The sequence below is a fragment of the Ursus americanus genome, chromosome X (genome assembly GCF_024610735.1).
Source record: "Ursus americanus isolate L20-20 chromosome X, mUrsAme1.1.p, whole genome shotgun sequence".
NCBI lineage: Eukaryota > Metazoa > Chordata > Mammalia > Carnivora > Ursidae > Ursus > Ursus americanus.
Window position 1 is genome coordinate 46,545,085 of NC_142164.1, and position 16,651 is coordinate 46,561,735.

Genomic DNA, 16,651 nt, shown 5'->3' on the forward strand with positions numbered 1-16,651 from the left:
ACAAATTGCACATCTAGAGGGACAAAAGAAGCTACATTGGGGAGGGTAGGAGATGTGGAGACATGATTTGGGTGAGAAAAGAATCACAGGCGTTGTGGAGGGGAGGAAGACAGAGAAGAGAGAGAGGGAGCAAGAGCAAGAGAGTAGTGTACAATGGATTGCACAAGAAAAACAATTCCCCCAAACCATTGACTTGGGGGAAAAAAAGGAGGCTGATTATCACAAGTTTACAAGCAGCAGAGCTCAAAGTCTGAAGTTTTAGGAATCCAGATCATCACCAGGGTGGAGCCTGATGGGTATAGCAGTGCTCCTGTGGAGAAATAGGGTAGAGGCCAAGAAACAGACAGTGTTGTCTGAGGATCCCCTAGGTCACACTAGGAGAGACAGTTCCCCTTCTTGGAGGGTATTTGGGAAAGGTGGCACTGCTTCTCATGGGACAAAAGAGCTGGCAGGCTCCCATGCACTGCCATGTTCATTAACATAGGATAAGAGACATCTGCTGAGAGCAGCTAAGCTGGGTTCTGGATTTTTGCTGCACTTTATCATAAACTCCAAGCCCCTGTTTGTTTGTGTAACTGTCTTCTAGGATAAACTGATACCAAACATAGCATGATGTGACTGTCCCCCAGAGGATCAGTGTGGATCTGTGCCATGCTTGGTCCCTAAAATTTGGAGTTTTGAAACCCAGCTGGTGTGCCTGAGAGAAAACACAGGAGCACTGTGCTACCAGGTGAGCAAATGGCTAAGACACAGACAAGGTTAAGGCTGAGATCTGAGGGATGCCTGGGACACACAAGAGGAGAATGTTTGCTCTTCTGTAAGGGCTTCCTGAATAGCAGTGGGCACGAACTCCCCTCTCTGGAAACAAGAGAGTGAGCTGATGACATTTTCCCATACCCAACAGCATGAACAGACTTCAGAGAGCAGCACAGCACCCACAGTGGAGGCTTGAGATGCTTAGACGAAGCCCCACCCCCTGAGCTCTGCAGGTGTTTTTTACTAGGGCAAATGTGGGTGAAATAAAGAACAGAAGTGAGCCCCTTCCCCAGAAAACCAGCACAAACCCACTGCATGCACTAAGCCTACTGAGCATACAGTGCTGCAAAGCTTCAGCTCTAGTGCAAATAAGATCTAGCCTCTTTTTTTGGCTTAAAAATAAATTCTTTATTGATTTTGCTATAATAATTTACAGCTCCAAGATAATCAAATTGGTGGATAACCGTTGTGATAGTCATAGATATATGCAACAAGAAACAAGCACAGAAATATATTTGCATCAGTAATATCAGTATCAGCGGTCCTAAAACAGATATGCCTTTTTTTGGCAAATATCTGCAGAGATAATATTCTTAAAAAAAATTTTTTTATTATATTATGTTAGTCACCATACAGTACATCCCTGGTTTTTGATGTAAAGTTTGATGATTCATTAGTTGCGTAAGATCTAGCCTCTTTTAACAAGCCCACAAAAACACACCTACTTAAAATTTGCAAAACACTGGCAAGGATCAAACACTCCCCACTACAGACAAGGAAAAACTCTACAAAGGGGTGGCCTGAGGGAAAGAGCAGCCAAACCACAACAGCAGAGTACACACAGCATACACCAGAAACACTTCCTGAAGTACCAGGTCTGGGACAGGATACAATGTATTCTTAATATAGCCATTACTCTTAGGAACAGGAAACATGACACGCTTTCCTAACACAGAGAAGAAGACAGAGACCTAGACAAAATGCCAATACAAAGAAATTCATCCCCCCCAAAAAAATAAGGAAAGGTCACAGCCAGGGATATAACCAAAACAGATATAAGTAATATACCTGAACCAGAATTTAAAACAATCAAAAAGATACTAGCTGGGCTTGAGGAAAGCATAGAGGACAGCAGGTAGTCCTTTACAGTAGAGATAAAAGACCTAAATACTAGTCAGGCTGAAATAAAAAATGCTATAACCAAGATGCAAAACTAACTGGATGTAAGGCTCACAAGGATGGAAGAAGCAGAAAAACAAATAAGTGAAATGGAAGATAAAACTATGGAAAATAATGAAGCTGAAAAGAAGAGGGAAAGAAAAGTATTAGATCATGAATTTACACTTAAAGGTACTCAGCACCTCCATAAAGAAAAATAACGTTGGTATCATAGGAGTCCCAGAAGAAGAGAGCGAAAAGAAGAGAGGGGCAGAAGGTTTATTTGAGCAAATTGTAGCTGAAAACTTCCCTAATCTGGAGAAGTTAAAAGACATGTAAATCCAAGAGGCACAGAAAACTCCCATCAAATGCAACAAAGGCAGGCCAACACCAAGACATATTGTAGTAAAATTTGCAAAATACAGAGATTGAGAAAAAGTCCTCAAAGCAGCAAGGGAAAATAAATTCCTAAACTACAAGGAAACAAATCAGGTTAGCAGCAGATCTACCCACAGAAATGTGCAGACCAGAAGAGAGTTCCATGGTATAGTCAGTGTGTTAAATGGGAAAATTATGCACCCAAGAATATTCCATTCAGCAAAGCTACCATTCAGAAAGAGAGACAGATCAAGAGTTCCTGAGACAAATAAAATAAGGAGTTTGTTACCACTAAACCAGCCCTGCAAGAAATATAAAAGGGGACTCTTTGAATGGGAAGGAAGGACCAAAAGTGACAAAGACAAGTAAGGAATAGAGAAAATCTCCAGAAACAATGACATTATGGTAACACAATGGCGTGAATTCATATTTATCAAAAATTACTCAGAATGCAAATGGACTAAATGTTCCAATCAAAAGAGATAAGGTATCAGACGGGGAAAAAGACCCATCAATATGCTGTCTACAGAGACTCATTTTAGACCTAAGAACACCTACAGACTGAAAGTGAGGAGGTGGAGAACAATTTATCATGCTAATGGACATCAAAAGAAATGTGGAGCATCCATACATATATGAGACAAACAAGATTTTATCTTATTTTTTTAAATAAGTGCTTTATTTTTATTTTTTTAAGATTTTATTTATTTATTTGACAGAGAGAGACAGCCAGCGAGAGAGGGAACATAAGCAGGGGGAGTGGGAGAGGAAGAAGCAGGCTCCCAGAGGAGAAGCCTGATGTGGGGCTTGATCCCAGAACACCGGGATCATGCCCTGAGCCAAAGGCAGACGCTTAACGACTGCGCCACCCAGGCGCCCCGACAAACAAGATTTTAAACTAAAGACTGTAACAAGAGATGAAGTAGGACACTATATCATAATATAGGGGTCTATCCAAGAAGATCTAACAGTTGTCAGTATTTATGTACCCAACTTTGGAGCACACAATATTACAAAGCAATTAATAACAAACATAAAGGAACTCATTGATAATAATACATTAACAGTAGGGAACTTTAATACCCCTCTAACATCAATGGACAGATCTTCTCAGCAGAAAATCAACAAGGAAACAATGGTTATGAATGACACACTGGACTAGATGGACTTCACAGATATATTCAGAACATTTCATTCTAAAGCAACAGAATACACATTCTTCTTGAGGGCACATGGGATGTTCTCCAGAACAGATCACATACTGGATTACAAACCAGACCTCAACAATTACAAAAAGATTAAGATGATACTATGTATATTTTCGGACCACAATACTATGAAACTTGAAGTAAACCACAGTGAAAAATTGGAAAGACCACAAATAAACGGAAATTAAAGAACATCGTAATAAAGAATTAATAAGTTAACCACAATATTAAAGATGAAATAAAAAATACATGGAAGCAAACGGAAATGAAACATGACAGTCCAAACCATTTGGATGCAGCAAAAGTGGTCATAAGAGGTGCAGTCTCTTTTCAAAGTGAAGATATTCGAGGCTCAGTGGAGTTCAGTAATTTGTTCAAAGATATTCTACTGATGTCAGTGTTGTGATTTTATTTTTGCTAAGCACATACATTTTGGCCACACGATGCTGTCTCCTTACTGCCCCATGGTACATAAGTCTTGAAATTTTGGTTTGAATTATACTGTGTAGGAAGTTAAATGTCAATCTTTAAGAAGTCAGAGACATAGTAGAAGTTTAAAGGAAGTGATCTGAGAATACAGCAGATTGGCATTTCAAACTAGTCAAGGAAAAGTGATGTAAAAGCAAATGCATAATAGAGTTAGTAGAGATGCAAAAAAGTGAATGCTATCATAGATGACAATCTTCTAAAAAAAGAAACCAAGAAAAGTAACAGCCCAAGGAAAATTTTCAAATTATGCCCTCCAGCAAAATGTACATAAAACTTTCTTTGGGAGTATTATTGACTCATTTTCTGAATAAAAAAATAACATAGCTAAAATTTGACAATAACTATTTTGGTAGTTATTCATATGTACTTTAATTACTTGAGTAGTAAATTCCACTGTAGAAAAATTCAAATATATAGAAATCAAAATGAAAAACAATTGCAGTAGTTCAAATTTCTGTTATTCAAGAATTATCACAATTGTTAAAAGTTTTCTATATGTTGTTTCAGGATTGAGATAAAAATGTATTTATGAAGTATGTTTTCTACACACACAAGAAATATGGAATTATAGTATAATGCTATTTGATCATTTAAAAAATTTTTATAATGGAAATTTTGAATGCTTGTAAAAGAAAAACTTACGGTGATAGGAACCCTCCATTCCCTGTACCTATTGCCCTACTTCAGCAATTATCAATATATGACCAGTATCCTTGCATTTATAATCCATTTTCTATATCCATTATGATTATTTTATAACAAATCTCAGATATTATAAAATATTACCCCCAAAATTTACAGAATATATCTATAATAGATAGGAGCACATTTTTAAACAAAGCCTTAATGAAATCATCACATTGAACACAATTAATGATAGTTCCTTAATATATTTAACTGATCAGGAGCTATTTGTCTTCCTCTAGAAGTATAAAAATATTTTAAGAATTTATTTGTTTATACAAAGAACAGATTGGTGGTTGCCAGAACAGAAAAAGGTTAGGCGAGCAAAATGTGTGAAGAGGATCAAAAAGTATAAACTTCCAGTTTTAAAATAAATCATGGGGATGTAAAGTACAGCATGGAAAACATAGTTGATAATTTTGTATTAACTTTGAATGGTGACAGAAGGTAAACAGACTTATTGTGAACATTTTACAATATACACAAATGTTGAATGACTGTGTTGTACACCTAAAACTATTATAATATTGTATAGTAAACACACCTCAATAAAATAAATAATTTGTTTAGATCAAGATTTAAAGTCCAAGCAGTGCATTGAATTAATATCTTTGTTTGTAGTTGTTGTTATTTATTTTTTAGTTGAAGTATAGTTGACATATAATGTTACATTTGTTTTGGGTGTACAACATAGTGATTCAAGGACTTTATAGGTTATGCTATGCTCAGCACAATTGTAGCTACCATCTGTCACCATATAACACTATTACAATACTATTGACTATATTCCCTATGATGTACCTTTCATCCCTATTACTTAATCATTCTGAAACTGGAAACTGGTACCTCCCACTCTTCATCAGTTTGTCTATCCGCCACCCCCTCCCTTCTAGAAACCACCAGTCTGTTCTCTGTATTTATGGGCCTGTTTCTGCTTTTTTTTTCTTTTTTGTCATTTGTTCATTTGTTCATTTGTTTTTTTAGATTCAACATATAAGTGAGATCTAATTATATTAGTAACAAATGAAGACCCTTATTTATATTCATTATTTAATAGGTATTGCTAAATTGACTAGTTTTCACACCTTAACTATTTAGTTACCTTGTCAAATTATTGCTACTGAAGTTAAATGTTTTCTTCATATTTTTCTGGCCACATAGGCTTTCTACTTTGAAAAATCTTTCTTTATGCCATGTGTCATGTGTTCATTTTGTTATTTCTGTTTAGATTTCTTTAGGCTTTATATTATCTTATTTAATTTTTTTTTCTGTTGCTTGTTCCACCTTATTTGTTTTTTAAATATTTTATTTATTTATTTATTTATTTATTTATTTATTTATTTATTTGACACAGAGAGAGAGAGTACAAGCTGGGAGAGCAGCAGGCAGAGAGAGAAGCAGGCTCCCTGCTGAGCAGGGAGCCTGATGTGGGGCTTGATCCCAGCACTCCGGGATCATGACCTAAGCCAAAGGCAGATGCTCTTTTTTTAATATGTCTTTATTATATTATGTTAGTCACCATACTAAGCCGAAGGCAGATGCTTAACTGACTTAGCCACCCAGGCGCCCCTGTTCCACCTTATTTTGAATTCTGTAACTTTCCAAGATATTTATAATCTAGTGAGAGAATCCCTGTTCAATACTCCTGGTTTTATCCATTTTCCTGATTATTCTCATATTTGTTCTTAGAAATGTTAAGAATCATTTTGATCATTTTGTTAATGTAAAAAAATACATTGCCCCAAATTAAAGTATTATTTAAATGAGCACTGACCTAATTGCAATGTTGCATCTTCTCATTCAGTTGTCTTCTTTCTGAAAATACAGAAGCTGGAGGTTAATGTCTGTAGTTGGTAAAAGAACAAATGAAATGAGGCTTGGCTAGATTTTTTATAAGTGAAGTTGGGATGGGTATTTTTAAATAGATAGAAGATAATGGACTATGGATGGAAGTATAGCTGCATAATAATGTAGGAGAAAAAATAAAATTAAAACCCATTAAAGGTGGAAGCACCCAGGTGTTTATGGACTACACAGAATTTAAAACAACACATGTCAAATGAAACCATAATGCAGAGGAAATGCTATTCATCTATCACTAGCAGAATATTAAGTTATGTGGTATGTTTCTTTAACGTGGTTGAAATCTGTTGGTGAATAAATTGGCTCCCCATGTTTTTTATTTAGAAATGTGTACTCACTTTTTAGAAATATTTTTCCCAGAGTTAATGATGCACTTTTTCAGAACTAGTTACTTTTCAAATAAGAACATTGTTAATTTATTTGGGCAGCCACAAGGGAAACAAAAATGAGTGATCCCTTATTGATGTGAAGAATCATGGTGTAAAGTACTTAAAATACATATTGTTCAACATCACATTAGGAGAAAAATTTTTGTTTTGGTATCAAGAAACATTACCATGTGGGAGGCCTGGGTGGCTCAGTCAGTTAAGCATCTGCCTTCGGCTCAGGTCATGATCCCAGAGTTCTGGGATTGAGTCCAGCATGGGGCTTCTTGCTCAGTGGGAGCTTATTTCTCCCTCTGCCTGCTACTCCCCCTGCTTGTGCTCACTCTCTCTCCCTCTGACAAATAAATAAATAAATAAATAAATAAATAAATAAATAAGAAATAAATAAGAAATAAATCTTTTTAAAAAGCTTATTAAAAAAAAGAAACACTACCATGTAAGTCTAAAATGTAGAACACATGCTTGAGGAAGGAATATGCCTGTTTGTGAATTTTTCAAGTTGTCATTTAAATTTCAGTTAGTAAACATAGAGTGTTTTATTAGTCTCAGGTATACAATATAGTGATTGAACACTTCCATAGAACACTTCCATGTCACAACGAGTGCACTCTTAATCCCCATCACCTATTTAACCCATCCCCCACCCACCTCCCCCCTAGTAACCATCAGTTTGTTGTCTATTAAGAGTCTGTTTGTTGGTTTGTCTCTCTCTCTTTTTTTTTCCCTTTGCTTGTGTTTCATTTCTTAAATTCCACATATGAATGAAATCATATGGTATTTGTCTTTCTTTGACTTAATTCACATAGGATAATACTCTCTAGTTCCATCCACATCACTGCAAATGGTAAGATTTAATTCTTTTTTATGATTGACTAATATCCCTTTTTGTATATATATATACATATATATAATGATATAATATGAATATGATATATACACATATCATCTTCTTTATGCATTCATCAGTCAATGGACACTTGGGCTGTTTCCATAATTTGGCTATTGTAGATAATGCTGTTATAGACATCAGGTTACAGGTATCCTTTTGAATTAGTATTTTAGTAATCTTTGGTTAAATACCTAGTACTACAATTGCTGGATCTTAGGGTAGTTATATTTGTAACTTTTTGAGGAACCTCTGTACTATTTTCCAGAGTGGCTGAACCAGTTTGCATTCCTACCAACAGTGTAAGAGTGTTTTCCTTTCTCCACATCCTTGACAACACCTGTTGTTTCTGGTGTTACTGATTTTAGCCATTCTAACAGGTTGGAGGTGATATCTTATTATGGTTTTGATTTGTATTTCCTTGATGATCAGTGATGTAGAGAATTTTTTCATGTGTCTGTTGGTCATCAGTGTGTCTTCTTTGGAGAAATGTTTGTTAATGTCTTCTGCCAATTTTTAATTGGATGATTCATTTTGAGGTTGGTGAGTTTTATAAGTTCTTTATATATTTTGGATACTAACCCTTTATCAGACATGTTATTTGCAAGTATCTTCTCCCATTCTGAAGGCTGCCTATTAGTTTTATTGATTGTTTCCTTTGCTGTGCAGACACTTTTTTTTATCTTGATGAAGGCCCAATAGTACATTTTTGTTTTTGTTTCCCTTGCCACCAGAGATATGTCTAATAAGAAATTGCTACAGCCTGTGTCAAAGAGGTTGCTGCCTGTGTTCCCCTATGGGATTTTGATGGTTTCCTATCTCGCATTTAGGTCTTTCATCCATTTTGAATTTATTTTTGTTTATGGTGTAAGAAAGTGGTCCCGTTTCATTCTTTTGCAAGTTGTTGTTCAGTTTTCCTATCACCATTTGTTGAAGAAGCAGTCTTTTCTCCATTCAAAAGTCTTTCCTGCTTTGTTGAAGATTAATTCACCATATAGTTGTGGGTTCATTTATGTGTTTTCTAATCTGTTCTATTGATCTATGTGCTGTTTTTGTACTGGTACCATACTGTTTTGATCACTACAGTTTTATAATATAACTAAAAGTCTGGAATTGTGATACCTTGAGATTTGCTTTTCTTTTTCAAGGTTGCTTTCGCTATTGTAGGTCTTTTGTCGCTCCCTACAAATGTTAGGATTGTTTGTTCTAGTTCCGTGAAAAATGCTGTTGGTATTTTGATAGGGAATGCACAAAATATGTAGATTGCTTTGGGTATTATGGACATTTTAACAATATTTGTTCTTCTAATCCATAAGTATGGAATGTCATCCTATTTATTTGTGTTGTCTTCAATTTCTTTCATCAGTTGTTGTTTTTTTTTTAAGGGTTTTCAGAGTACAGGTCTTTCACCTCTTTGATTAGGTTTATTCCCAGCTATCTCATTGTATTTGGTGCAATTGTAAATAAGATTGTTTTATTAATTTCTCTTTCTGCTGCCTCATTATTGGTGTATAGAACTACAACAGTTTTCTCTATGTTAATTTTATACACTGCAACTTTACTGAATTCATTTATCAGTTTTTTATGGAGTCTTTATGGTTTTCTATATACAGTACCATGTCATTGGCAAATAGTGAAAGTTTACTTCTTCCTTGCCAATTTGGATGCCTTTTATTTCTTTTTGTTGTCTGGTTGCTGTCACTAGGACTTCCTGTACTATGTTAAACGACAGTGATGAGAGTAGACATCCCTGTCTTGTTCCTGATCCTACAGGGAGAGTTCTCTGTTTTTCCCCATTAAAGATGACATTAGCTCTGTTTTTTTTGTATATGGCCTTTATTATGTTGAGGTATGTTCCCTCTATCCCTGATTTGTTGATGGTTTTATCATGAATGGATCTTGTACTTGGTCAAATGCTTTTTCTGCATGTATTGAAATGATCTTATGGCTCTTATTCTTTCTTTTATTAATATGATGTATCACACTGATTGATTTGTGAATATTGAACCACCCTTACAATCCAGGAATAAATTCCACTGGATCCTGGTGAGTGATTCCTTTAACGTATTATTGAATTTGGTTTGCTGGTATTTTTTTGTTTATAATTTTGGCATCCATTTTCATCAGGGATATTGTCTGCAGTTCTCTTTTTTTGTGGAATCTTTATCTGGTTTTGTCATGAAGGTAATGGTGACCTCATAAAATGAATTTGGAAGCTGTCCTTCCTCTTCTATTTTTCAGATTAGTTTGAGATGAATAGGTTTTAACTCCTTTTTAAAAAAAATTTTAAAGATTTTATTTATTTATTTGAAAGAGAGAGAGAGAGAGAACTGGAAGCAGAGAGCAAGCATGACTGGGGGACAGAGGGAGGAGGAGAAGCAGGCTACCTGCTGAGCAGGGAGCACAATATGGGGCTTGATCCCAGGAGTTTGGGATCATGACCTTAGCTGAAGGCAGGTGCTTAACAGACTGAGCCACCCAGGTGCCCCAGTTTTAATTCTTCAGTAAAAATTTGGTAGAATTTGTCTGTGAAGTCATATTGCTCTGGATTTTTGTTTCTTAGGAGTTTTTTGATTACTGATTCAAATTTTGCTGGTTATTCAGTTTTTCTATTTCTTCCTGTTTCAGTTTTGGTAGTTTATATATTTCTAGGAATTTATCCATTTCTTCCAGATTGCCCAATTTGTTGGTATATAATTGTTCATAATATTCTTTTATAATTGGTTGTATTTCTGTGGTATTAGGTGTGATCTCTCCTCTTTCATTTGTGATTTTATTTGTTTGGGTCCTTTCTTTTTTCTTTTTGATACTTCTGGCTAGGGGTTTATCAACTTTATTAATTTTTTCAAAGACCCAGCTCCTGGTTTCATTGATCTGTTCCATTGTATTTTTAGTTTCTATAGAATTTATTTCTGCTCTAATATTTACTTCCTTCCTTCTGCTGGCTTTAGGCTTTGTTTGTTGTTCTTTTTCTAGCTCCTTTAGTTGTTAGGTGAGGTTGTTTATTTGAGATTTTTCTTGCTTCTTACAGTAGGCCTGTATTGCTATATACTTCCCTCTTAGGACTGGTTTATTGCATCCCAAAATCATTGGGATCCCAAAACCATTCTGTTTTCTGTTTTCTGTTTTCTTTATTTTTTTGAAAGATTTTATTCATTTATTTGTCAGAGAGAGAGCGCGTGCACAAGCAGGGGAAGCAGCAGGCTGAGGGAGAAGCAGGCTACCCACTGAGCAAGGAACCAGATGCAGGACTTGATCCCAGGACCCTGGGATCATGACCCAAGCTGAAGGCAGATGCTTAACCCACTGAGCCACCCAGGCATCCCTGGACCATTCTGTTTACATTTCTATTTGTTTCCATGTATTTTCTTGTGTTTCTTCTTTGATTTCCTGCTTGATCCATTCATTGTGTAGTAACATGTCATTTAATCTCCTTGTACTTGTGTTCATTCCACATTTTTTCTTGTGGTTGACTTCAAGTTTCATAGCATTGTGGTTAGAAAATATATGCATGGTATGATCTCAATCTTTTTGTATTTGTTGAAGTTTGATTTGTGAAAGGCACTGTTTCCTTGTTGATTTTCTGCTTGGATGATCTCTCCAGAGATGTAAGTGGTGTGTTGTTTTAAGCTCTACTTTGTCTGATATAAGTATTGTTACTCTGGCTTTCTTCTGATATTCACTTGCACTATCAATGGTGCTCCATATCCTCACTTTCAATCCGTAGTTTTCTTTAAGTCTAAATGAGTCTATTATAGGCAGCATTGATGGGTCTTGGGGTTTTTGTTGTTGTTGCTGTTGTTGTTGTTGTTGCTGCTGCTGCCATTGTTGTTGTTGTTGTTGCTGTTGTTGTTTTATCCATTCTGATACCCTACGTCTTTTGATTGGAACATTTAGGTTATTTACATTCAGAGTAATTATTGATAAATATGTATTTACTGCCATTTTATTACTTGTTTTGTCATTGTTTCTGGAGATTTTCTTTGATCCTTTCTTGTCTTTGTCACTTTGGGTCTCTCCTTTCCACTCAAAGAGACCCCTCTAATATTTCTTGCAGGGATGGTTTAGTGGTCACATAATCTTTTAGTTTTTGTTTGGAAAACTCTTTATCTTTCCTTCTATTCTGCATGATAGCCTTGTTGGATAGAGTATTCTTGGCTGCAGATTTTTCCCATTTAACAACTTGAATATATCATGTCATTCCCTTCTGGCTTACCAAGTTTCTCTTGAGAAACCTGCAGCTAGCCTTACGGATCTTTCTTTGTAATTTAAGGACTTCTTTTGTCTTGCTGCTTTTAAGATTTTTTACAATAATTATACTTTGCAGATGTAATTAGAATATGTCTTGGTGTTGGCCTGATTTTGTTGATTTTGATGTGAGTTCTCTGCACCTCCAAGATCCAGATATCTGTTTCCTTCTCCAGATTAGTGAAGTTTTCTATTATTTTTTGAAATAAATGTTTTCCCTTTTTTTCTCTTCTTTTTCTGGGAGTCCCATAATATGAATGTTATTGTGATCGATGGAGTCACTGGGTTCCCTTAGTCTATTCTTGTGTTGCATAATTCTTCTTTCTCTCTCTCTTTTTTTTTCAGCCTCATTATTTTCCATTATTTTGTCTTCTAGGTCCCTAATCCCTTCCTCTGTTTCTTCCATCTTACTGGTTTTGTTTTGTTTTTTTGGTTTTTGGTTTTGTGTTTGTTTTTTCGCATCAAGCCTGTTTCCAATCTCATTTATTGCATTCTTAATCTCTGATTGATTCTTTTTTAACCCATTTATCTCTGTGGTAAGTGTCTCACTAATGTATTCTATTCTTTTCTCAAGCCTTGTGAATATGCTTATGATTGTTGCTTTGAATTCCCCATCAGGCATTTTACTTATATCTGTTTCACTTAGATCTCTGGCCATGACCTTATCTTGTTCTCTCATTTGGGATAAATTCCTCTGTCTTTTCATTTTGTCTAAATTTCCACCTTCTTCTCAGTGTTAGGAAAGCCACTTATGTCTCTTGCTCTTGAAAGTTATGAGTTTATGAAGAAGAGGTCTTGTAGCACCCACAGCCTGGCACTTCAGGGAGTGTCTCTGGTGTGTGGTGAGTGCACTCTGCTGTTGTGTTTGGGCTGCTCTGTCTTTCAAGCCAGTCATCGGCAGAGGCTCTCTTTGCCTGCTGTGGGTAGTATTTGGTCATTGGCCTGAATGTGGGGAGTTTTAATGAGGTACGGTCTGTTTTGCTTGTGAAATGAAGCTTGTCATCGTCTCCAATGTAACTGAGGCCCTGCAAAACTCTTTGATCTGGAGACGTGGTGTGGGCACAGGTTTGTGCTGGTCTTCTGGGGGTAGGAGCCTGCTGCACTAGGACTGAGGCAAGCTTGACTGAGAAGGGCAGTCCTGCCATTGCACAGCAGTGTAGGGCTTGGGATAAGCAAGTTAGGCAGCTTCCCACAGGTGACTCTAGGTTTATGCTAAGAGGTGGGTTTGGAATGACACCAGCCAGCTGCTTTTTTATCAAAGAGGTATCTCTGTGAATGCTGTTTCTCAGGGACACTCTGAGAAGAGCAAATAATCTCACAGTGCATCCCAGATGTTCTTCAAATAGCCGTTTCTATGCCATCTGCCCCCAGGTTGTTTGCTTGTCTTCTCCACAGGAGCAGGGCAGTGCCCTCCAGGCTCTATCCCACCCAAGCCCACTGACATTTAAAACTCCAATCTTTAAGCCCCACTGGTTGTGAGAACTCACAAAATTAAGGCCCTCTTCTTTTCCAAGCCGATGTTTTTGGGGACACATTCTCCTTATGTGTTTCTTTGTGTGCTCCTCTTTCCCACCCTTCTCTGTGACCATGGCTCCCTCCCTTTGTAGCAACCCCAGTCCATTGCTCCCCTAAGTCACGTCTCCCAACTTCCTACCTTCTTCAGTGTGAGTTCTTCTCTCCCTTTAGTTGTGGAGTTTGTTCTGTCAGTCTTCACATTAATTTTTGGAGTATTTAGGATATTTGATTGGTATCTAGTTGTGTTTGTGTGACTAGATGAGCCTAGGGTCCTCCTACTCTACTGCCATCATCCTTCTAATCCTAAATTACATTAATTTTCACAGCCATCTGTCTGATTTGGAATTCTTACACTCTAAGCTTCTAAGAACATACAATACAAATGCAAAATTCTACATTCTTGCCCTCTCAGATGTATGTAAATGCACATTTTGTAATAAGATATATATCTATATCTACCTATCACCTATTGGGAGTAACAGTGATGCAGCTGCTTACACTCACTACTTCTGTATTAAGTCCAAATATCAGATAGAAGCTTCTAATTTGCAGATATAAACTTTGATTTCCCAGTGCATCTATTTTTTAAGACTATTTCTGATTCAACCATTTGGTTAAGTGTCAATTTGAGGCAGAGTCTTCTTAACATATTTAAAATAATATTTGAAGGATATGACAAGGGAAAGGAAAATTTTATGTGGCTGAACATATCACAGAAAAACAAAAAGGTACTGATATTTTCATTATTGAAAACATCTGAGAGCTACTATAGAGGAAAAAGAAATATAGAAGAATCTAAAGATATCACTAAGAAGTAAAATTTTAAGAAGAAATTTTGGAAATAACATTATTTCTTTTTTTTTCTTTTAAAGATTTTATTTATTTATTCGACAGAGATAGAGACAGCCAGCGAGAGAGGGAACACAAGCAGGGGGAGTGGGAGAGGAAGAAGCAGGCTCATAGCGGAGGAGCCTGATGTGGGGCTCGATCCCATAACGCTGGGATCACGCCCTGAGCCAAAGGCATACGCTTAACCGCTGTGCCCCCCAGGCGCCCTGGAAATAACATTATTTCTAAATTTAAACTATCTAATGCATTGTTTGCTGTTTCTATTACTTATTGAAAATATTTGATTTATATGTGACAAAATTAATCTACTAATACAGAGGAGCAAAAAATCTGTTAACCCTATTCATAAAATCTGAAAATCTTAATTCAAATAATTGTATGCATCATATTGGGATGTATTTGATTCATAAAATTCTAGTTCAGTCTTATCTCCTGTGTCAAATTTGCACACAAGCCAGTGATTTTTCTACAAGTGGTTGACCTAGTCCGTCTGTTCTGATAATTTTTTGCTTTGGTAACTTAGACTAGAAATGTATGAGGTGCTTGAAATGTTCATTGACTTAGACATGAAGTGGGATCTCACAATCTTCTCTGAAGGGCATGGAATAAAATAAATCATTATTTCCTAGCACCAAAGGCAATGTGTAGTTCCTACCAAAATCCAACATGAAAATAGGCTTTCATAAACTGGTCATAAAAATGTAAAATTTTTGCAAGATTTAACAAAAAGAAAATCCAGGGTTTATATAAATTGTAAGAACCAGTGCTGCTTAGTTAATAGAACCATAACATAAAATGGCTATTGGGAGGAAAGAAGATAACACCCAGATTAGAGTGGAGTTTTTTTAAAAATTGAACACTTTTCATTATGAAATAAGGGCTTATTGAAAAATTAAGCTTTCTCAAAAAGAACAGGAAATGTATATTACTATAATTTCGAGATTATCAAAAAATAAGTGTAAAAATATTTTTAAAGTGTTGGCTATCAATAAACTGCCTTTTAACTGACAATCAGGGTTTCCTACCAACGACAAGGAAAGTAAACAGTTTCCATTGTTTGTTAAATTGTCCTCTTACAGAAAATAGAGGAAAATTAGTCCAAATAAATCCGGTAGTCAGTGGACCTGGAGTCAAGCCATATGAAAATATGTCACACATTTCTGTCAATCTCTTCACACTTAAAACTATTCTAATAGATATTTTAAGCACATCATACAGAACTCAAAAGGTATTAAAATATATTAGAAACAGTCATTCTTCCTTTTTCTATTCTGCAAACCTCTAGGTCTCCTCCCCAGCATTAATAACTGTTATGTGTTTCCTGTGTATCCTACCAGAGGCAATTTATGCTTATATATGTCTATATGTATAATAACTTTGCCTTTTTCACTCAACTATTTATATTAATATATACAAACACACATAAATTTATAGCATTTATGTTATATATAAACATATATGTGTATATACACAAAGTTTTTTACATATGAACAAGTATGACTATATAACAACCCCCATATTTTTTACATAAGAAGTTACATGTTGTATACAGTTTTAAAAAATTTATTATGTTCAATTAGCCAACATATAGTACATCATTAGTTTTTGATGTAGTGTTCAATGATTCATTAGTTGCATATAACACCCAGTGCTCATCACATCACATGCCCTCCTTAATACCCATCACCCAGTTACGCCATCTCCCCCCTCCCCCTCCCTTCTGTAACCCTCAGTGTGTTTCCCAGAGTCCAGAGTCTCTCATGGTTTGTCTCCCTTTCTGAATTTTTACCATTCAGTTTTCCCTTCCTTCCCCTATGGTCCTCTGCACTATTCCTTATATTCCACATATGAGTGAAACCATATAATAATTGTCTTTCTCTGCTTGACGTATTTCACTTAGCAAAATCCCCTCCAGTTCCATCCATGTCAATGCAAATGGTAGGTATTCATCCTTTCTGATGGCTGAGTAATATTCCATTGTATATGTGAACCATATCTTCTTTATCCATTCATCTACTTAAGGACATCTTGGCTCCTTCCACAGTTTGGCTGTCATGGACATTGCTGCTATGAACATTGGGGTGCATGTTCCCCTTCTTTTCACCCAAAGATACAGACATATTATATACAGTTTTATGAGCTTAAATAAAGAAATAAGAATATAGATTTCTCCTTTTCTATATAAATGAAAAGGTATTAAAATAGTGGTCTCCACTTCACATTTTTTACTT